Source organism: Callithrix jacchus, chromosome 20 (genome assembly GCF_049354715.1).
Source record: "Callithrix jacchus isolate 240 chromosome 20, calJac240_pri, whole genome shotgun sequence".
In the NCBI taxonomy this organism is placed as follows: domain Eukaryota; kingdom Metazoa; phylum Chordata; class Mammalia; order Primates; family Cebidae; genus Callithrix; species Callithrix jacchus.
The window spans coordinates 47,046,613-47,065,386 of record NC_133521.1 but is presented as its reverse complement, the minus strand read 5'-3'; the positions used below and the strand labels follow the sequence as shown (position 1 = coordinate 47,065,386).

The 18,774-nt window shown below is 47.0% G+C and overlaps 1 protein-coding gene across 15 annotated transcripts in view; it reads left to right on the top strand.

Moving 5' to 3' along the window:
- The window catches only part of ANKRD11 (ankyrin repeat domain 11), a 232,043-nt gene that overhangs the window by 71,328 nt on the left and 141,941 nt on the right, over window positions 1-18,774 (top strand). For all 15 annotated transcript variants that reach the window (XM_035281784.3, XM_078358000.1, XM_078358005.1 and 12 more), the window contains exon 2: window positions 10,875-10,959. The gene's annotated coding sequence lies outside the window, so the exon portion shown is untranslated. The remainder of the gene's footprint in view (window positions 1-10,874; window positions 10,960-18,774) is intronic.

The following is an 18,774-nucleotide window of genomic DNA, read 5'->3' as shown; positions in this document are numbered from 1 at the left end:
AAGAGATGGAGACCATCCTGGTCAACATGGTGAAACCCCGTCTCTACTAAAAATACAAAAAATTAGCTGGGCACGGTGGTGCATGCCTGTAATCCCAGCTGCTCAGGAGACTGAGGCAGGAGAATTGCTTGAACCCAGAAGGCGGAGGTTGCAGTGAGCTGAGATCGCGCCATTGCACTCCAGCCTGGGTAATAAGCGAAACTCCGTCTCCAAAAAAAAAAAAAAAAAAAAAAAAAAGCCTGGTGCGGTGGCTCACACCTGTAATCCCAGCACTTTGAGAGGCCGAGGCAGGTGGACCATGAGGTCAAGAAATCGAGACCGTCCTGGTCAACACGGTGAAATCCCGTCTCTACTTAAAAAAAAAAAAAAAAAAATACACGAGCAATATATGTCCCTCTAGAGAATTTGAAGAATATTGAGAAGTATAAGGAAGAAAGTCAAGACCTGAGCTTGACTTTGAAGAATGAATAGGAGTTTGCCAGGTGGACACAGTGGAAAAAGGCTTTCTAGGAAGAGGGAGAGGGACCCTCCTAAACTGGAAGGCATTTGCGGTTGCTCAAAGGCTGGGGAGGCAGCCAGATATCGGCACTGGAAACTGCATGCCACGGGCTCTGGGAGGTGGCTGCAACGGCGGTGATGGGTCCTGAGGTCACAAACAGTGGCCACCAGCCCTGGGAAACACTGGAGCATGTCCCACGTTGGGGCAGGAGCTTTTGTTTTCCAGTTGTGTGTGTGTGTGTGTGTGTGTGTGTGTGTACTGTGCCACGATGTAAAACATGAATATACTCCTTGTTAGCTCAGTGACTTCTGTACACCAGACTGAGGTGTAAAGAAGAAGTGCATCAGATGTGCACTGTGGGGAATAGGTTGATGGTGTGGCTGGAAGCGGAGACAGTTAACCTGTTAGGGTAATGCAGGTAAAGAAATAGACACTCGATCTAGAAATCAGGGCAGTGGCAGTAGGGAGGAGTGATAGTGATGAGGAGGAGCTGGAATGGACAGGATTTATAAGTGGGCTTTTGCTAAGCAGGAGGCAGCAGCTGCTTTCTGGGTTGGAGGGTTAGTTAGACAGCGGGTGCCCTGCAGCAGGGCAGGGGATCCAGGAAGGAGTGAGCGCTCTGTGCTCTGTATGTGCACAGGCTGTGTGAGGAGAGCTGAGCTCAGTGAGAACATTGTCTCTGATTGACAGGGTCCCTAGTTGGACATTGGTGCCGTGGGTTCATTAGGGAGCTCTGATTGGCTGAGCTCGGATTCAGCAGCACATTGTTAAAGCCAGAGGCTGGTGAGAGTGGCCAGGCAATGGCTGAAGATGACATTGAGTGGGGAGGTGGAGGAAGGAGATCTAGCAGTGAAACAAAATGGAAGCAAAGATGGCAGGAGAAACCAGGAATGGTGGAGCGGAAGCCTGGGAAGAGAGAGTGGTTTGTAGGTCAAATTCCACTGCCAGGCCATGCCACATGAGTGCCAGTTATATTCCATGTTTCTCACAAGAAAAATGGAAGTGGCATCTCTTACAGGCTGTGGTGAGGGTTGAATGAAGCGGTATATGGAGAGCACAGACTGGATGTGCCTGGGCGTGTGGTCACCATGGCATGGCCAGTGGTGGTGATGGCAGGGGCTGCCACTCACCAGCTTGCTCGCTCTTCAGCCCACGCAGCCAGCCAGGACTCTGCCAGACATGGGATGTGTTGCCGAAAAGCGCAGAGTTGATGCAGACATGTGGATAAAGGTGTTGTCCATTTTGTCACATGCACCGGCCAGCTTGCTTGTATTTGTCTTTTGTACTTTGCGTTTACTGCTTGAGAGTGCTATAAGCACTTCTTAATCAACAAAAAGCAGGTTTTATGTGGAAAGTCTGTGGGGATGAGAGGGTTTCACTGAGTGCAAACAGGAGGAAGGAGAAGATGTAAACCCTAGGCTTCCGGAAGCTGTGTTGAGTCAGTGGCGCCTTGGTCTTAAGAAGAAGCTGAGATGGAGCTTAGGCTGACCCTAGGAGTGGCCATTTCTGTCGTCCCCCCTGCCCCACGCACCCACTTTCAAGGCTTGCAGGGCTTGGTTTGTGATGCAGGAGAAAGCAGAATGGGAAGAGAAGAGCACAGGCGGGGCTAATGAACATGGTGATGCTCAGACAGGAATTATGAAGCGTCATATATAAGGAGCAGACTCCTTCTGCTTGTCTTTAGGAAGAACTAGAATTCATTTTGGTGTTGCTTTCTTTTTGTTACAGTGGCTGGCTGTCAGGTTGCATTAATGAAACTGGAAAAGTAGTGTTTCAGGGTAGTGGACAGAGCCTGCCCAGTGGAATACTTGCCAGTCAGTCACCCATCGAAGGGGCATTTGTTGACCTTTGTCCTTATTAAAGGGAAAATGTACCTGCTGTGTACTAGAAGGTCTGAGAATGAGAGTTGGGAATCCTGTGCTTCAAGGTCATTGCTGTTCTGTCCTGCCATGTACTAGAGTCTTTGAGCGTGAGAATTGAGAATCCCGTGCTTCAAGGATGTTGCTGTTCTCTCCTGCCGTGTAGTAGAACTTCTGAGCGTGAGAGTTGAGAATCCCGTGCTTCAAGGACGCTGCTGTTACTCAGAAGCAGAGCAGTCCCTTCCCTCCCCTAGCCCCCATTTAGGAGTAGGGTGTGGTGGCTCACACCTGTAAGCGCAGCTCATTTTGATGCTCTTCATTGCATTTTAGGTGTTGAGCTGTACAGATTATTATGGGCTCACATTCTACATTAATAGAACAGTACACATTTAGGGACAGTGCTTTATTTTTATTTTTATTTTTTTGAGACAGAGTCTTACTCTGTCACCCAGGCTGGAGTGCAGTGGCACGATCTCGGCTCACTGCAACCTCCACCTTCCAGGTTAAAGCAATTCTCCTGCCATAGCCTCCTGAGTAGCTGGGATTACAGGTGTGTGCCTCCATGCCCAGCTAATTTTTTTGTATTTATTGTGGAGATGGGGTTGTGCCAGGCTGATGTTGGCCAGGCTGGTTTTGAACTCCTGACCTCAGGTGATCCTCCCGTCTCCACCTCCCAACGAGCTGCGATTTCAGGTGTGAACCACCATGCCCAACCCCTAGACATTTCAATTATGTCTTCTCTAGTCTCAGATTTAAAACTTGTATAGTTCTGTAAGCTGTAGTATGTAAGAGGTTTACAATTCTATATAGATTTTTGGATTACTTTTCTAGTTCTGAAAGAAGGCAGTTGAAATGCTGATAGGTACTGCACCGAATCAGGTTACCTTGGGAGTGTTGCTGTAGTAAAGCTACTGTGTCTTTTGATCCACAACCACGAATGTGGGATTCCCCCGCCCCCAATTTATTTAGGTCTTCAGTTTCTTTCAGCAGTGTTTTGTGGTTACAGGGTACAAGTTTTACATTTCTTTGGTCAAATTTGTTGCTAAATATTCTTTTTGATGCTGTTATAAATGGAAATGTTTTCTTAATGTTTTTCAGATTGTTCACTCCTTGTGTATGATGGTGATACAGCTGACTTTTGTATATTGATCTTGTATCACGCAGCTCTGCTAAAGTGATGATTGAGGACCTTGTTGCATATCAAGAGAACGGTTTTCTTCATGGAGTTGTATCTGATTCTGAGGTTCCTACTTGGCAAAAGATAGGCTGGTAACCAGTGTCCTGAAGCCTGCCACCACTTGGATTGTCATTTTGTAGAAACAGAACAGATGAGTGTTGTGAGAGGTTGGGAGTAACTAAGCAATTGTCAGTGAAGTGAATCAGCCACTTCCTGGCTGTCTTCTCTGTTTCCCAGTGTCCATGACACTGATCATAAGTGAACTCCAGACACGAGTAGATAACAAGATATTCATGTTTTCTTTTGAGATTTGGCATTGGAGTATGATGCTGATTTGGAATTCTGTGGGTTTACTAAGAGCTAGAAATGAAATTGATCATCTGTATGCCTGATTTAGGCTTTCTAGAAAGTTTATCTTATGTCTTTGTTGGTCAGGATTTCAGGGGTGTTAAGTGACCCTCAGAGCTGCTCTTTTCTTGTTAAGGCTTGTTTTAGCCTTGCAAGGCCAAGCAGGGAGGTGTAAACTCTGCCTTACTGCTTGGGTCTTGCGAAGCCGGACCTCCTGTGGGAGGGAGGGAGGCAGGCGTTGTACAACCCAGCCCTGTCCTTCCTGTAGCTTCTCCTGGCGTGTTGTTGGGGCCATTCACACTGTTGGCATTTGCATCACTTTGTCTGATTTCATGCCTTTATCCTCCTAATTTTCAAGTATTTCCTGGTTTCTGATCTATAGCTTCCTTTTTTTCATGATCCTGTGCATCATGAAACAATGTATCTGTTTACTTTAATTTTTTTTGCCATTCCACTGGATTAGGTGAGGAAGGGAAGGTTCTGGTAGGAGTTGGTTGCCTTGTCTGAGGACTGAAGATTCTCCTGCTTTCCAGAGTTGGGTTTTGTCGTTTTGCAAAGGAGTTTGATTCCTATCAGGGCAGGCATTGTGGAAAGGGAAGAGCAGTTGTGTGAAATCACCCCCTTTTGTTCTCATTCTGCACTCATCCACTTTGCACTTTCTTCTGCTAACTGGTATAAAAAGAATGATTTAGAAACATTAATTGTATTTCGTGCTTCGCTTCTTCCTGTAGTAGAAAGAAACATTTGCATTGAGGAAGGAGGCCTGGTTTTCCTTCTGGCTCCTCCCTACTCGCCTCAGTCCTTAAGCTTGCTTAGTTGCCTTTATTGCGAGCCTTTTCTCTTTAACGTTAAATGAAGGAAAACAGAAACAAATAGCACCCTATCCTTAAAAGGAAAACACCGAAACAAGAAACAAATAACTGCTCACCTTCTCCCCTCCCAGCCCCAAGAACAGGGGGTAGCGGGCCCAGCTGTGTTCACTAGGAGGAGGCCAAGGTCAGGATCGTAGCCTAACCAGAGCCAGCAGGTGGCCTGTCTGCACCAGCCCACCTTAGGATTGTGGGGCTCCTGGCACCATTGTGGGAGTGGAATCCAATTGGTTGTGCCTTTTAAAATTTTATTTTATTTTTTTTTATAGAGACGAGTTTTCACCATGTTGGCCAGGCTAGTCTCGAACTCCAGATTATAGGTGTGAGCCACCGTACCCGGCCAGCTGTGCCATTTTTAAAATGAGATGAGGCTGGATCTGAGGTCCTTAGTGTTCATTTAAGTCCTCTGAAGTTACATTGTAAGGAGATTTTTAAAGCCATAGTAATAGCAGGTGCATGTTCATGTTTTTACATTTCCAGTTTTAAGACTGACCGAGGTGAAGAGTGTGTGCTCTGGCGCTGGCCAACCTGATTTTAAGTCTTGGTCGTCCCACCAATTAAAATGTGACCCTGACTGCATTTCTCACACCCCTGGGACTTCAGTTTTCTCATCTACAAAGGGGAGATGAGATACCTACTCTGTGGGATTATTGTGAGGATAAAGTGAGTTGATACTAGATAAAACCATATGAAATTGCCAATATGGGACTTTTTTTTTTTTTTAATTGAGCTTGTGTATTCAGTTATAGTTGTAAGAAATCCTTGAGAGAGCCCTTTGTACACTTTGGGCAGTCTCTTCCTCTCTTCCAGTGGTAGCACGTTGTACAACTGTGGTATTAATAGAGCGTCACAGCCAGGATGTGGACACAGTATTGCTCACCAGTCTTACCTAGATTGCCTGAGGTTTACTTGTACTTGTCTGTGTGTGTGTGTGTGTGTGAGAGAGAGAGAGAGAGAGAGAGAGAGAGAGAGATTGATTTGAGTTTTGTGTGGTTTCACCACTGGGGGCTCCTGTCCCCACTGTGATGCAATACTGAATAGTGAGGGTCCCAACCACAAAGATCTGCCATTTGCCCTTTTCTAGTCACATTTGCCCTTCCAGCCTATCTCCCTACCCTGGTCCCTAACCCCTGGGAACCACTAATTTGTCCTCCATTTCTAAAATTTGTTGTAAGCGCCTCATATAAATGGAATAATAGAAACGTAACCTTTTCGATTGGCCAGTTGTCCATTTTGCTTAGCATAGTGTTTGCTGTTTTTTGTTGCTGAAGGTCACAGTGGTGTGGGTGGACTGCAGCTTATACCTGTCTGTCCATTGTGAAAAACGCACATTCACCTGTCCAAACCCAAAGAGTGGACTTGGAGACCCAAAGAATAGTGGAAGCAAGACTTCTAATGGTGTCTTGCAGGACCGGGTGCCTGGGGGCAGGTATTGCCGGGGGCAGCCACACACCTGCTAGCGTGCAGGTCCCTCCCCCAGGTCCTCACTGGTCGAGTACTGTGGGGCTACAGTATTTATTTATTTATACATTTATTTTGAGACAGAATCTTGCTCTGTCACTCAGGCTGGAGAGCAGTGGTGTGATCTCGGTTCACTGCAACCTCTGCCTCCCAGGTTCAAGCAATTCTCCTGCCTCAGCCTCCCGAGTAGCTGGGAGTACAGGTGCCCTCCACCTTACCTGGCTAATTTTTGTATTTTTAGTAGAGATAGGGTTTCAGCATCTTGGCCAGGCTGGTCTCGAACTCTTGACCTCGTGAGCCACCTGCCTTGGCCTCCCAAAGTACTGGTATTACAAGCATGAGCCACCATGCCCAGCCGTAACCGGAGTTTCATGATCCGCCTTATAAGGTCCCTTCCCTGCTTATGTTTACATTTCTCAGTAACGAAACCTCCTTCCATTTTATGGGCTGACCCGTCCTCTACATTATTTTTGTTTACCACGACCTTCTAGGTGCATGAGCTGTGTGGTTTGTTACGCCTGCAGGCTGGCTGCCAGTGCTCAGATTTATCCTGCCTTGAAAATGGACCATTTAAAATATTTTCTTAAAACATAGAAGCACATCTGACCTGATTCCAGTTTATGGTGCATATGAATAAAACAGCTATGAACATTGGAATGGGGATGATTGAACCATTTTTGACTTACAGTAAAGGCAGCCACATGCTGAGTTTGGGTGTTTCTGCCCAAAAGCAGCAGCAACCGTGGTGTCTTTCTAGGTTCACTCAAGCCATATATCTCATGCCTTCTCTGTGCATGTGTTTGAAGGTACTGAAACGTATTTATCAGAAAAGCCACAGCTCTGCCCTGGTCTCTGGAAACCCGTCTGTGTGCTCTTGTTGTTCTGTGGAAAGTTGGGAAAAGACAGACCCAGGCCTGAGACAGGCTGTTGTGACCGCCACTCGGAGCTCAGGGTAAATGGGCTGGTTTAGTGAGCCGGTGTCGGGGGTAGTCGGCCCTGCACTGGACTCCCATCATCCATAGTTCCCCTGTGGACCTTCCCACTCAGCCTAACGCCATTGAAAATCGTCGTTGTATAAGGTCGTGATTGAAAAAGTGCTCTGGCTAACAGCGTTTTGAGACCCAAGGTCTGTGTAGGGACCAGTCATTGCTAACATGGATTCTTGGGCTCTGAGGATGTTGGGAAGGTGGCTCAGAGGAGGGAGCTGAGGGGCCTGAGCTCACAGCTATGACACCAGAGTGGTACTTGTTTGTCAGAAGGAGCAGGTGGCGTGGACCAGCCACAGGCCTCGTCATTTCTTCATTGTCTGTTGGAGTTACGTCAGTGTGGCTAAAAAGTATTGCTCATCTTAGCAGATTGAAAATTATGATTAGCAGTTATAGGTCTGCTCATTGAAAAAAGTGATTATTGATTTGCCTTGATATAAAGAAAAAAGTGATTTTAAGAAGTCGGAGTGAATTAAACATGATTATGGTTGTGTAAGTCAAAGTCTTCTAAAACTTGTAGTTCTGTCAGGGGAGAAAAGGGAAACTCTGTACTAAAAACATGAGCAATCTTGACCTTCTGTTCTTCTCCAAAAAGAAGCATCAGGTCTGCCCAGCTTTCTTCCCAGGGAGTCTGTGATTCTGTTTCGGACGGGGCTTGTGGCCATGACTGCTTGCTGAGAGCAGTGAGTAAAGCACCTCTCATGCAGCAGAGCGAGGGGAGAGCCGATGACGTTGGAAGAATGTCAGAAAGAAGTGGGTGCGATTGGGTCAGCTTAAATACCGTGTTACTACTTGACATTTTAAAAAGTGTGTTTATTACCGACCCACGATCGTACCTGTTAATGGGAGTCTGGTAAGATGCCACTTACAAGTCCATGGATGCCTTATATACCAATGAGACCAGGATGGGTACTGTGTCCAGGAGCTCAAATGCCACTTCTTTTTGGTGATAACATCTAAAACCCACTTTAAAAAAAAAATTGTTTTAAAAGTTATTTTAATCATTTGGATATTTATTTCTTCTTAAAGAGATAGGGTCTCACTCCCTCGCCCAGGTGGAGTGCAGAGGTGCCATCCTGACTCACTATAGCCTTGAACTTCTGCGCTGAAGTGATTCTTACACCTTGGCCTCTCAAAGTTCTGTGGTTATAGGTTTTTCTTGGAACTCTTTCTTCTTATGTAACTAACTTTTTACCCATTGATTATACGAGATAATTTTCTTTCTGTATCCCTAATGTGGCAGCTAGCCCCTGAAAAGAGTTGGTGAGATTCTCTGGAGTAGTAAGAGAAACTTAAAACCTTGAATTAATTGGTCCACTATTCAGAGAGAACCACCATTAGCATTGAAAATAATTTCCTCGTTTTTCTTACACAGAGTACATGTAGCAAATGTCCTCAGCACCTGGGATTATCATCTTGTCCTATTGCCCTTTCAATAGGTAGAAGCATCTCCCTTTGTTTTAACTGGATTGTCCTTTTGGTGTAATCCTAACATACATCCTGTGTGTATGTACTGACCCACCCACCCCCACGCCACCCTCACCCCCCAGACATGGACGGGTGATGGTCTCATCTCTGACCCCCCACCCCGCGAGTCCTCTCATTTCGCTCTGACTCTTCATGTCTCCATGATCTGTGTCTACATTATGCCTCCACAGACCTGTACATTCCTGAGTGGCTGTGGACATGAGCTGATGGTAGGAAGTGTAGCCTGGTGCATTTCTGTTGGACAACATGGCTTGTTTATAGTTGTGGTGGTGGTTTTGATGTGAAACCATGTATTCTAATTGAAGCTTTTTTTCATTTCTTAGAATATTTCTTTACTCACGAGGCTGAGGTGGGAGCCTCCTGAGTAAAGAAATATTACCCAGGAGGTCAAGGCTGCATCTTAGCCTGGGCAACACAGTGAGACCCTGTCTCTTAAAAAAATTCTTGGCTGGATGTGGTGTCTCATGCCTATAATTTCAGCACTTTGGGAGGCCAAGGCAGGTGGATCACCTGAGGTCAGGAGTTTTGCCTGGCCAACATGGCAAAACCCCGTCTCTACTAAAAATGCAAAAATTAGCCAGACATGATGATCCTCCTGCCTCAGCCTCCTGAAGTGTTTGGATTACAGGAGTGAACCAGTGCACCCAGCACACATTTATTTTTAATGGTCCTTGAGGTTAATGGCAGCTTTGAACAGTCCTGTCCAGGAGTTTAAGGACAGAAAACCTTCACCCCATCTTTGCAGAACGGGCGTGTCATGAGTGTTTCTCAGGAAACACGTGATTCTCTTGGCCGCTAAACATAGAGCCAGGGAACCCCACACCAGCAAGCCCTGTCTGGGGATCTGCCTTCAGTCCTGTCTGTGCTTCACTCCCTGGTTCTGCACCCAGATGTGTTTGGAGTTGGAGGAGAGCCTGATATGCTTGGATTGGACATAAGTAACATGGATGTGGATTTTTTTTCCCATTTAGACTGGTTTGTTTTATTCTTAGAGTCCCCAGAGCTCTTCAGGGAGATTATATAGTTTTATTCAGCTTTTTTAATTTTAATTTTAATTTTTGAGGCCGAGTTTTACTCTTTTCACCCAGGCTGCAGTGCAGTGGTGCGGTCTCAGGTCACTGAAATCTTCGCTTTCCAAGTTCAAGCGATTCACCTGCCCCCGCCTTCGAGTAGTTGGGATTACAGGCATGTGCCACCATACCCGGCTAATTTTTGTACTTTTAGTGGAGACAGGATTTTACCATGTTGTTCAGGATCGTCTAGAACTCCTGACCTCAAGTGATCTGCCCACCTCAGCCTCCCAAAGTGCTGGGATTACAGGTGTGAGTCATTACTACACATGGCCTTATTAAGCTTTTTAAAAATGGAACTGTAGTATAATCTTTTCCTTCTAAAATACTCAGTGGTAATGAAAACCACCTTAATTTTTTTTTTGCATATTTTGTATAGTTTAAAACTTAATATGATTCTTAAAATTAGCCTTTTAAGGCCAAGCGCAGTGACTCAAGCCTGTTTGTAATCCTAACACTTGGGGAAGCTGAGGTGGGGGGATCACCTGAGGTCAGGAGCTGGAGACCAGCTTGGCCAACGTGGTGAAACCCTGTCTCTATCAAAAACAGAAATATTAGCTGGGTGTGGTGGCGGGCACCTGTAATCCCAGCTACTTGGGAGGCTGAGGTTGAGGCAGGAAAGTCACTTGAACCCGGGAGGCTGAGGCTGCAGTGAGCTGAGATCGCACCACTGCACTCCAGCCTGGGCGACAAGAGCAAAACTGCATCTCAAAAAAAAAATTAGCCTTTTAAAAAAACTTACCTTATCGGCCATGTTTTGTTTGTATGGCAAGACTACAGTGGTTACTTGAGTTATTTGGTTTCATATGTATAAAAAGCTCTAAAATCTGATTTTATGGTGATTTTGCAAGATTGTATTAATGTCATTTGCTCTTTTTTAATATTGGACTTTGGATTTACCTTTAAGTTGTTGGAATTGCTACATTTTGACGTAAAAGTGTTTGATGAATGGAGATAAGTTTTGGCCATGGCACAGTGACCAGGAGCTGAGCAGTGGGTTATGGGAGAGGAAGGGAGTTGGAATAAACTGTGTGGACCAAACAGAGGGAGGCGAAAGCTACGAAAGAACTGAGGTTGAAATTATTATTTACACGAACGACTTTCACTCTCATTTCAGATTATATACAGCCCTGCTCTGGGATACACCTCCATTGGATTTAGGAGACAGTCCTCATCAGCACTGACTTTCAGCTATGGAATCGGTAAGTACTCACTGCATTGTCTCTTTATCAGTTTGTGTTATTGTCATTGGTTTGTAAAAATGAGTATGAAAATAATGCATGAGTTTCCTTGTTGGTTTCCTTGGACCCAATAGAGTTTTGTTGAAATGTTTTGAATTTTGGTCTCGATTTCACTTAAGAGTGTTTTCAGAGTGGTGACAGGTGAGCCTTTTTGGATTAATACATGCGATCCTTGGTGTCACAGTGAGAGGAAATCTGCTCAAAAATTAAATAGATTGTTAATAGCCTATAAAAGAAGTTTATTTCCTCACAACTTCCTTTAATTTTCTTTCTCCTCAGATGGTCTTTGTGTTCTGTGCTCTGCGCATGTTGTGAGGACAGTTTGCATGAGGCTTCTGTATCCTGGGAGCAGTTCTTCTCTTGTTAGGGTCCTGGTGGTGGTCTCACCTGGTTGTCCTGTGCTTCTCTGCACAGCACTGCTGCAGAGTCCTCTAGGTGGCTACTCCGGCCTTTCCTGGGAGCTGGAGACCACTGTGGTGGTTGGCAGGTAGGGAGGGGGAGCTTGGGTTGCTGGTCCTGTCTCCTTGCCCGCCTCCTGGGAGTGACTGGCGTGTTTTTTGAGAGGGGCAGCAGTCTCCATAAAGAGGTTGGCCTTGGCCCTGACCAAACACTTGTTGCTGTAGGGCAGAGTCCTCCCTCCTTCGGGAGATGCATGGTGACTGGCAGGTTATTTTCTCTGATATGTGGGCTGACAGCAATTGGAGAGGAAACTCTTGGCTAATTTAAATCTTCATAATTTGGCCAAGTGTGAGTGAGGGTTTTAAAGTGAACAGTCCAAAAATACATGATCTGGTTTGTGTTGTTACTCCTAGCAAACATGAAAGAACCTTTCCTGCCACTGCTTCCGGGAGTTGCGCATGCTCTATCTCAGTCACTCCGAAATACACCTGACTGGTGTCTTTCACGTTATTGAAGTATTTCCTTGGAAGTGGAGATGAGGTTTGAGGAAAGGGAAATCTGAACTCTCCCTGAAGATAGGTCTAGAATTGTCTTCTCTTAATCTGGGGGATGGTTTGCAGTTAGAATAAAGCCAGCCTGGGTAGTGGTGGTGTTCATGATCAGGTGAGATGTTTTTCAAGGTCTGGAGGTGGACTCAGTCTGGTTGTGATAAAAGGGGTGCCATGGAGGGGCCAGTACATGGGAAGAGGGGGGCAATGATGAGGGAGCACCCCGTACCCCAGGTTCTGAGCTGTGCCTCTTTGTGTAAAGGATACTGCTGACCTTAATGTATGACAAAGAAAAGCAAATTGCTGTGTTTTCTTAAATTTGTTTTTTTTTGGTAGGGACAGTCTCGTTATGTTGCCCAGGCCTGTCTTGAACTCCTGCTCTTAAGCAGTCCTCCTGCCTCAGCCTCCCAAAGTGCTGGGATTACAGGTGCAAAGCCACCACACCTGGCTAAAATGCTGCTTACTAGTGTGAAAAATGAAATTATTAATAAACAATTAGTGGCCAGGCGAGGTGGCTCACACCTCTAATCCCAGCACTTTGGGAGGCTAAGGCGGGCGGATCACTTGAGGTCAGGAGTTTGAGACCAGGCTGGCCAATATGGTGAAACCCCGTCTCTTTTACAAATATAAAAATTAGTCAGACGTGGTGGTGAACACCTGTAATTCCAGCTAGTTGGGAGGCTGAGGCAGAAGAATTGCTTGAATCAGGAAGTGGAGGTTGCAGTGAGCCAAAATTACAGCGCTGCACTTCAGCCTGGGCAACAGAGTGAGACTCTGTCTCCTAAAAATAATAATAGATGGATTCAACAAAATACGTGCTTTACTGATTAAAGGGGAACAAGCTATCAGTGACTCTGCTGACGGTACCTGAAATTGGCCTAATGCTGTAGCACTGTAGTGGATTGAGAACAGTAGATGTACTGTTACGTAGGTTTGATGACACAGGAAATGTTGGCATTTTTGACCATGTCACAGTAATAATCTAAGGTGTTTAATGCCATTTGTCACTTTTGTGAACTATAAACACTCAATTAATATTGATTTTTGTCTTTTTTTAATCTGTGGTGGTTAGATTGAATAAGATGAAGGCCCTTAGCATGAGATCTGTTCTAGGCACCAGGGAGACTGTGCTGTTTATACAGAGAGGCCCTCCTGAGCAGGGATTGGGCACCGTGACACACATGGGCAAGTGAGGGCCTTGCTGAAGCTTGTTCTCCATTGTTTTGGAGGGCTTCTAAAAAACTGCAGGGTTAAAAAAAAAAAAAAAAAAAAAAAAAAAAAAGGCTGGCCAAGCACACTGGCTCCCACCTGTGACCTCAGCACTTTGGGAGGACAGGGTGGGTAGATCACTTGAGCTCAGGAGTGCGAGAACAGTGTGAGTAACATGACGAGACCCTGTCTCTACAAAAAAATAAAAAAAATAAGCCAGACATGGTGGTGCCTGCCTGTGATCCCAGCTACTTGGGGAGGCTGATGAGGGACAGAAGGATCACTTGAGCCCAGGAGATTGAGGCTGCAGTGAGGTGTGATCACTCCACTGCTCGCCATCCTGGGCTACAGGGTGAGACCCTGTCTCAACTAAAGAAGATGAATTTTACAGGTTCTCTAATAATTTTTCATTGCTGTTTGTGTCATTTCTGTATTTCACTTTGATTACTTGAGGTGGAATGTGAGCAGTTTAGATGAGTTCCATAGTTGCTTCTTCAGTATGTGCTGCTGTGCTCTTCTCTCCCTTCTGGGCATGACTTAGGTGCCCAGCTTAGATGGATTCTGGGCATGACTTAGGTGCCCAGCTTGGATGGATGCTGGGCTGGTTGGTCCTGCCCTGGGTTGGGGTCAGGTGTGGCTGCCATTACACAGGGTCCAGGGCAGCCTGTGTGTGCTGGGCTGACTGGTGCTAGCTCTGTGGCCCTGACCCCTCCCTTCTGCTCTCCAAGCCTCAGTCTCCTACCCTGGGCAGTGGTCGTGGTCCTACCTACTGTAAAGTTGTCTTTAGAGATTAAATAACACTTTACAGAAACAAAACTGCATGAAAATAGAAGCTTTGAAACAATTAGATTGAGTTTGTAAATTGTTTCTCTAGTATGAAGTAGTTGAAGCTGATGAAGTGAACCTTAGGGACGCAGAAACACCAAGGTCCCCTTTTCCCATCCGTCTTGTTTCTTGTCAAATGTAATTGGTTCCCTGTAGCAAATGGAGTAAGGGCTCTGCGTGTCTTAACACATGTCATTGCCAACAGAAGGCCCATTTACAACTTGCTGAGATTTTGGTGGGAAGAAGAGGAAGGGAGGAGGAAGGAGACGGAGGGTCCAGTGTGGCTTGAGCACCCCAGTGTCTGGCTGAGCGGGAGGGATTGGGCGGGGGGTAGGAGTGCATGGCCAGGAGACTCTGGGAGGCATCTTCGTGACTGGCGGTCAGATTCCTCAAGTTCTGCTGAGAATTCTAGTCTCTTTTTACCCACTGCAGAATAAGGATCTTAATTATTTATTTGTGTTGTCCATTGGGAAAAATAATTTGGGATATGCTTAATGTCAACAATGAGATAATGGTGGAATTGGAAATGTAAACTGGCGGGGCACCGCGAGATCACGCCTGTGATCCCAGCACTTTGGGAGGCTGCAGTGGGAGGATCCCCTGAATTCAGGAGTTCAAGGTCAGCCTGGGCAACATGGCAGGACCCCGTCTCTACAAAAAGACACAAAAATTAACCGGGGGTGGTGGTGCATGCCTGTTGTTGTCCTAGGTACTTGGGAGGCTGAGGGGGTAGGATTGCTTGAGCCTGGGAGACAGAGGTTGTAGTGAGCTGTCATCATACCACTGTACGCCAGCTCTGGGTGACAGAAGGATTAGAAGAAAAAGAAGGAAGACATGGACCATCCCAACAGCGAGATATGTAGCATGTGGCCCAGCCAGGGCAGTCTGCGCCCCTCTCAGGTGCAGTTGAGGTTAACCTCGATTGTATGTAGGGATTCTGAAGGCAGTGCTGGCTGCTGATGCAGGGCCGCAACTTGAAAGAGAAATAGAGTGAAAGGGTCCCTGGGGCCGCATGTGCGTGAGGGGACATGGTGGAGGGCACTGGCGTGGAGGCATGGCCCTGGGCCCTGGGTATGGACAGCCAGCGTGGAACCCAAGCCCCTGTGCTGCTGCTGGGGGCCTCCTGCCCTGGCTGTCCCTCCCTCCATAGGCAGCTTTGAGGAAAGTGCCTGCAGAGGCCCGTTAGCTGGAACCTGTTGACTTTGGCAGCAGGAGCTGTCCGGCTGTGCTTATGCTGTGGCCCAGTACATACGGCACTGTGTAGAACACGCGCTCGCGCACATGTGGTTTCTGTCTCGCCCTGGCCACAGTTGCCCACTACCCACCCCTTGCCGTGGAGCTTCCCATGGGCTCAGAGGGTTCTCTGCCTGGGCATGGGAAAGTAAGGGAAATGAGGAGCAAGGGTTTTTTTTAAATCAAAGGACACTTTTATAGCTTTTGGTATTGTTGACCTTTTGCTAAATGGATGATTTGTTTATTAGAAAAAATAAAACTGGGATTCTTGTTCCTATCTGATGCTGTCAGTACATCAGCAGGATAGCCGCTGCTTTGGGGACCTGTTTGTGCCTGAAGGGCAGACAGAGCAGTAAGCAGAGGGCAGGGGAGGCTTTTGTAGCCCGGGGCAGGTGTGTCCCCTCTGTGCCTCTGCGTGGTTCCTGATGAAGGCCTCAGCTCTGCAGGTGTCTTAGTTTGGTCTGAAGGTCGAGGCCATCGCACCTGCCACCCGTCGCTATCCATAAGTCTTTTTCTGTTCATTCTCTTCATTGCCTGGGTACTGTCAGACTGTGTTTAAAATTTATTCTTGCCAGTGTTTTGTTACTGGGAACAGTTTCTGAACACCAAATCCTGGTGGCTTACTAAACACAGCCTTTGGGGATGGGCTTGGTAATGATGTCCTGAGGTTCTAGGTGATGCTGAAAGGGCTGTACCCACCCGGTCGGGTTCTCTCTTAAATTCTTCCCTGTAGCTCAACAGCAAACAGTGTTATAAATTTGGATTGCAATTGAGAAATGAGCTCAAAGATGCCAGTTTAGATGTGATCAGATCTTGTAAGACAAATCCTATAAAATGTCAGGATGTTTTGGCCTAGTAATGCTGTATTCTAAACTTCAGTGTTAAAATGGAAACTTTTGGGAACATAACCAATTTTCGTTTGTGTGCGCGCGTGCGTGTGTGTGTGTGTGTGTGTGTGTGTGTGTTTTGGTACAGACAGGATCTCGCTGTATTACTCAGACTGTCCTGGAACTCCTGGCCTTAGGAAGTCCTTCCTCTGCCTCCCAAAGCTGTGTGATTACAGGCATGAGCCCTGGCATCCAGCCTCTCCTGCTCTTCTGAGAAGCCGGCTGTCTGGCTCATCTCCCTCACACCTGTATGCTTTTGTGCTATAATGGGCAGGGCCGTGACGTATACAAGACAACCCTGGCTTTACCTATGGAGAAAGAATGGACTAAGTAAGGGTGGAGGACGTCTTCCACCCACCCGTTGATAGGTGGATCTTAACAGAGTCGTGTTGGTGGCTAGGGGTGCTGGAACCTGTGGGGGTTTGAGCTTGGTTGTAGCCTAGCAATTAGTCTCACACCAGGACTTGGTCTGTGTCCTGTGGAGGCAGAAGAATGGACCTAGATAAAGTTCAGTAACCTGGCAGGGGTGAATTTGCTGAGGGAAGCTGTCATCAGGTGTGGGAGCGCATCTCATTTCCTCAGACCATGGACCTTTCCTAAAATCTGTTTTCTGCTCTTTTAGGGGCCTGGCACCTGGCCCCAGGGCTTGCTGGTCTTGGCTGCTCTGGCCTTTGGGCAGGTAGCTTTTCTGAATTCTCTGCTGTGCTATGGCTCTTTTCGGTTTTGCTACCAGAGGCAGGGTTGGGGCCACCTTTCCTGTGCTCCTCCTGCTCTTGGAAACCGCACTCCAAAACGGCGTGTTGATGGGTTTTCTAGTAACTCCTAAGGTCTGTGAGAGGCACATGCTCTGCTACGCTTTCTTACTTACGTTCTCTCTTTTTCCTACAAAATCCCAGAAAATTGCATTTTCCACATTTTTATTACAAGAGGAATCTAGGCCTCCAAAGAAGCTTAGGAAGTAGGGTTTTCAGGATTCCATGGCTGATGAGTGAAGTGAAGTGAGTGAATCCTGGGACCCTGTTCCACCACGCTGAGGCCAGAGGCGGTTGTATTAGCTCTGGACTCTAGGGAGAGAGGCAGGGGGCGCGAGGAGGGGCTGGTGTAGCCCTGGGCATGGCTGGGGTGTCTTTCAGGCTCATCCCAGGGGTCTGAGTGTGCGTGGGGCGGTGCTCACGCTCGGCAGCCTGGGCACCGGGTGTTACTCTCCTGCCAGATGCATCGGGCCTGCGGTGTGCCACAGCTTGGCGAGGGCCACTTGCCACCACACTCTGGGTCAAGGCGAGGCCATTTCTAACAACCTCCACACCTGTCGTCCTCTTGTTCCTCTGCCCAGACAACTGGGTGCTGATGCTGGCCTTTTCTGTGCATGAAACCTGGTGGTTTTGCCAGCTTCACGCCTCTTTGTCCTGGTCTCCGTGTCTGTGGTGGCCCAAGGCTCAAGTGTATGTGGAAGTGCTGCCACAGTGCTATTGTCGTCCTTGTCCTGAGAGCTGCCACTTCTCTGGGGCGGAGAACTGGGCATTGGAGGGAACGACATTGGTGTGAGCTCTCTCAGGGAGTTCATTGACTGGATCTGTAGCACCCAGTGCCTGCCACACAGTGCAGCCTTTGTAGGGATCATGCACAAGTACTTAGAGCTGTCTTGGCCTGTCTTTCTCCTCAGCGGTCACACATGTGCGGTAGCTTCCTGTTGGAATCTGGGACCACCTTTAGGGCAGGGGCAGTACCACTGTGTGGCAGCTGTAGCTGAGACCTGACAGCAGTGATTTTTCTACGCGTTGTGATAGGTATGTTTACTCTTAAAAATTTTTCAGTTTGGCTTTTTGAAGTTTACTGGAAGGCTGAGTTTTACTTTGTGGACAAAGGAGTTAATTTCATTTCGTTTCTTTTTTAAGTGTTTTCCCCTTTCCCCTATGTTCCTTATATAAAAATATTAGTCTTTTTCTGTCAATCCGTTTCAATCCTTTCCTTAAGATGCTGATGTTTCTTGTGTGTCTTCTTAGTTTGCTCTTTTCCATCTGCATGTTATTATTATTTTTTATTTTTGTATTTTTGAGACACAGTTGCCCAGGCTGGAGTGCAGTGAGGCGATCTCAGTTCACTGTAACCTCTGCCTTCCAAGTTCAAGCGATTCTCCAGCCTCAGCCTCCCGAGTAGCTGGGATTATGGGCGCGCACCACCACACCCGGCTAATTTGTATAATTTTAGTAGAGACCGGTTTTCACCATGTTGGCCAGGCTGGTGTCAACTCCTGACTTCAAGTGATCCATCCACCCCCTCAGCTCCCTTGGCCTCCCAAAGTGCTGAGATTACAGGCATGAGCCACCACGTTCGGCCTGGATGTTCTTAATGTTGCTGATTTGTCTCCTATTCTTTTTCCTTTTCCGCTTCCATATTCCACAGCTGTCCTGCTATCTCCAGGAGGGCACCCTGCCCCGGACACAGGCTTTCTCCTGTGTTGTGGGTCATGCTTGGTGGGATCACTTATCAGCTCAAGGGAGGCACTGAGGTCTTTCTTCTTCTTTAGGCATCTCTCCTCCTCCCTCCAGGCAGACACCGGCATCGGAGTTGGGGTTAACTAAACCCTGTGTCTGATCTGCTGCCCTGTGCTTTCCTTGTCTCTTTTCTGTGCCCACCCAGACCATAAGCACTGGGTGAGCACATCTGTCTAACTC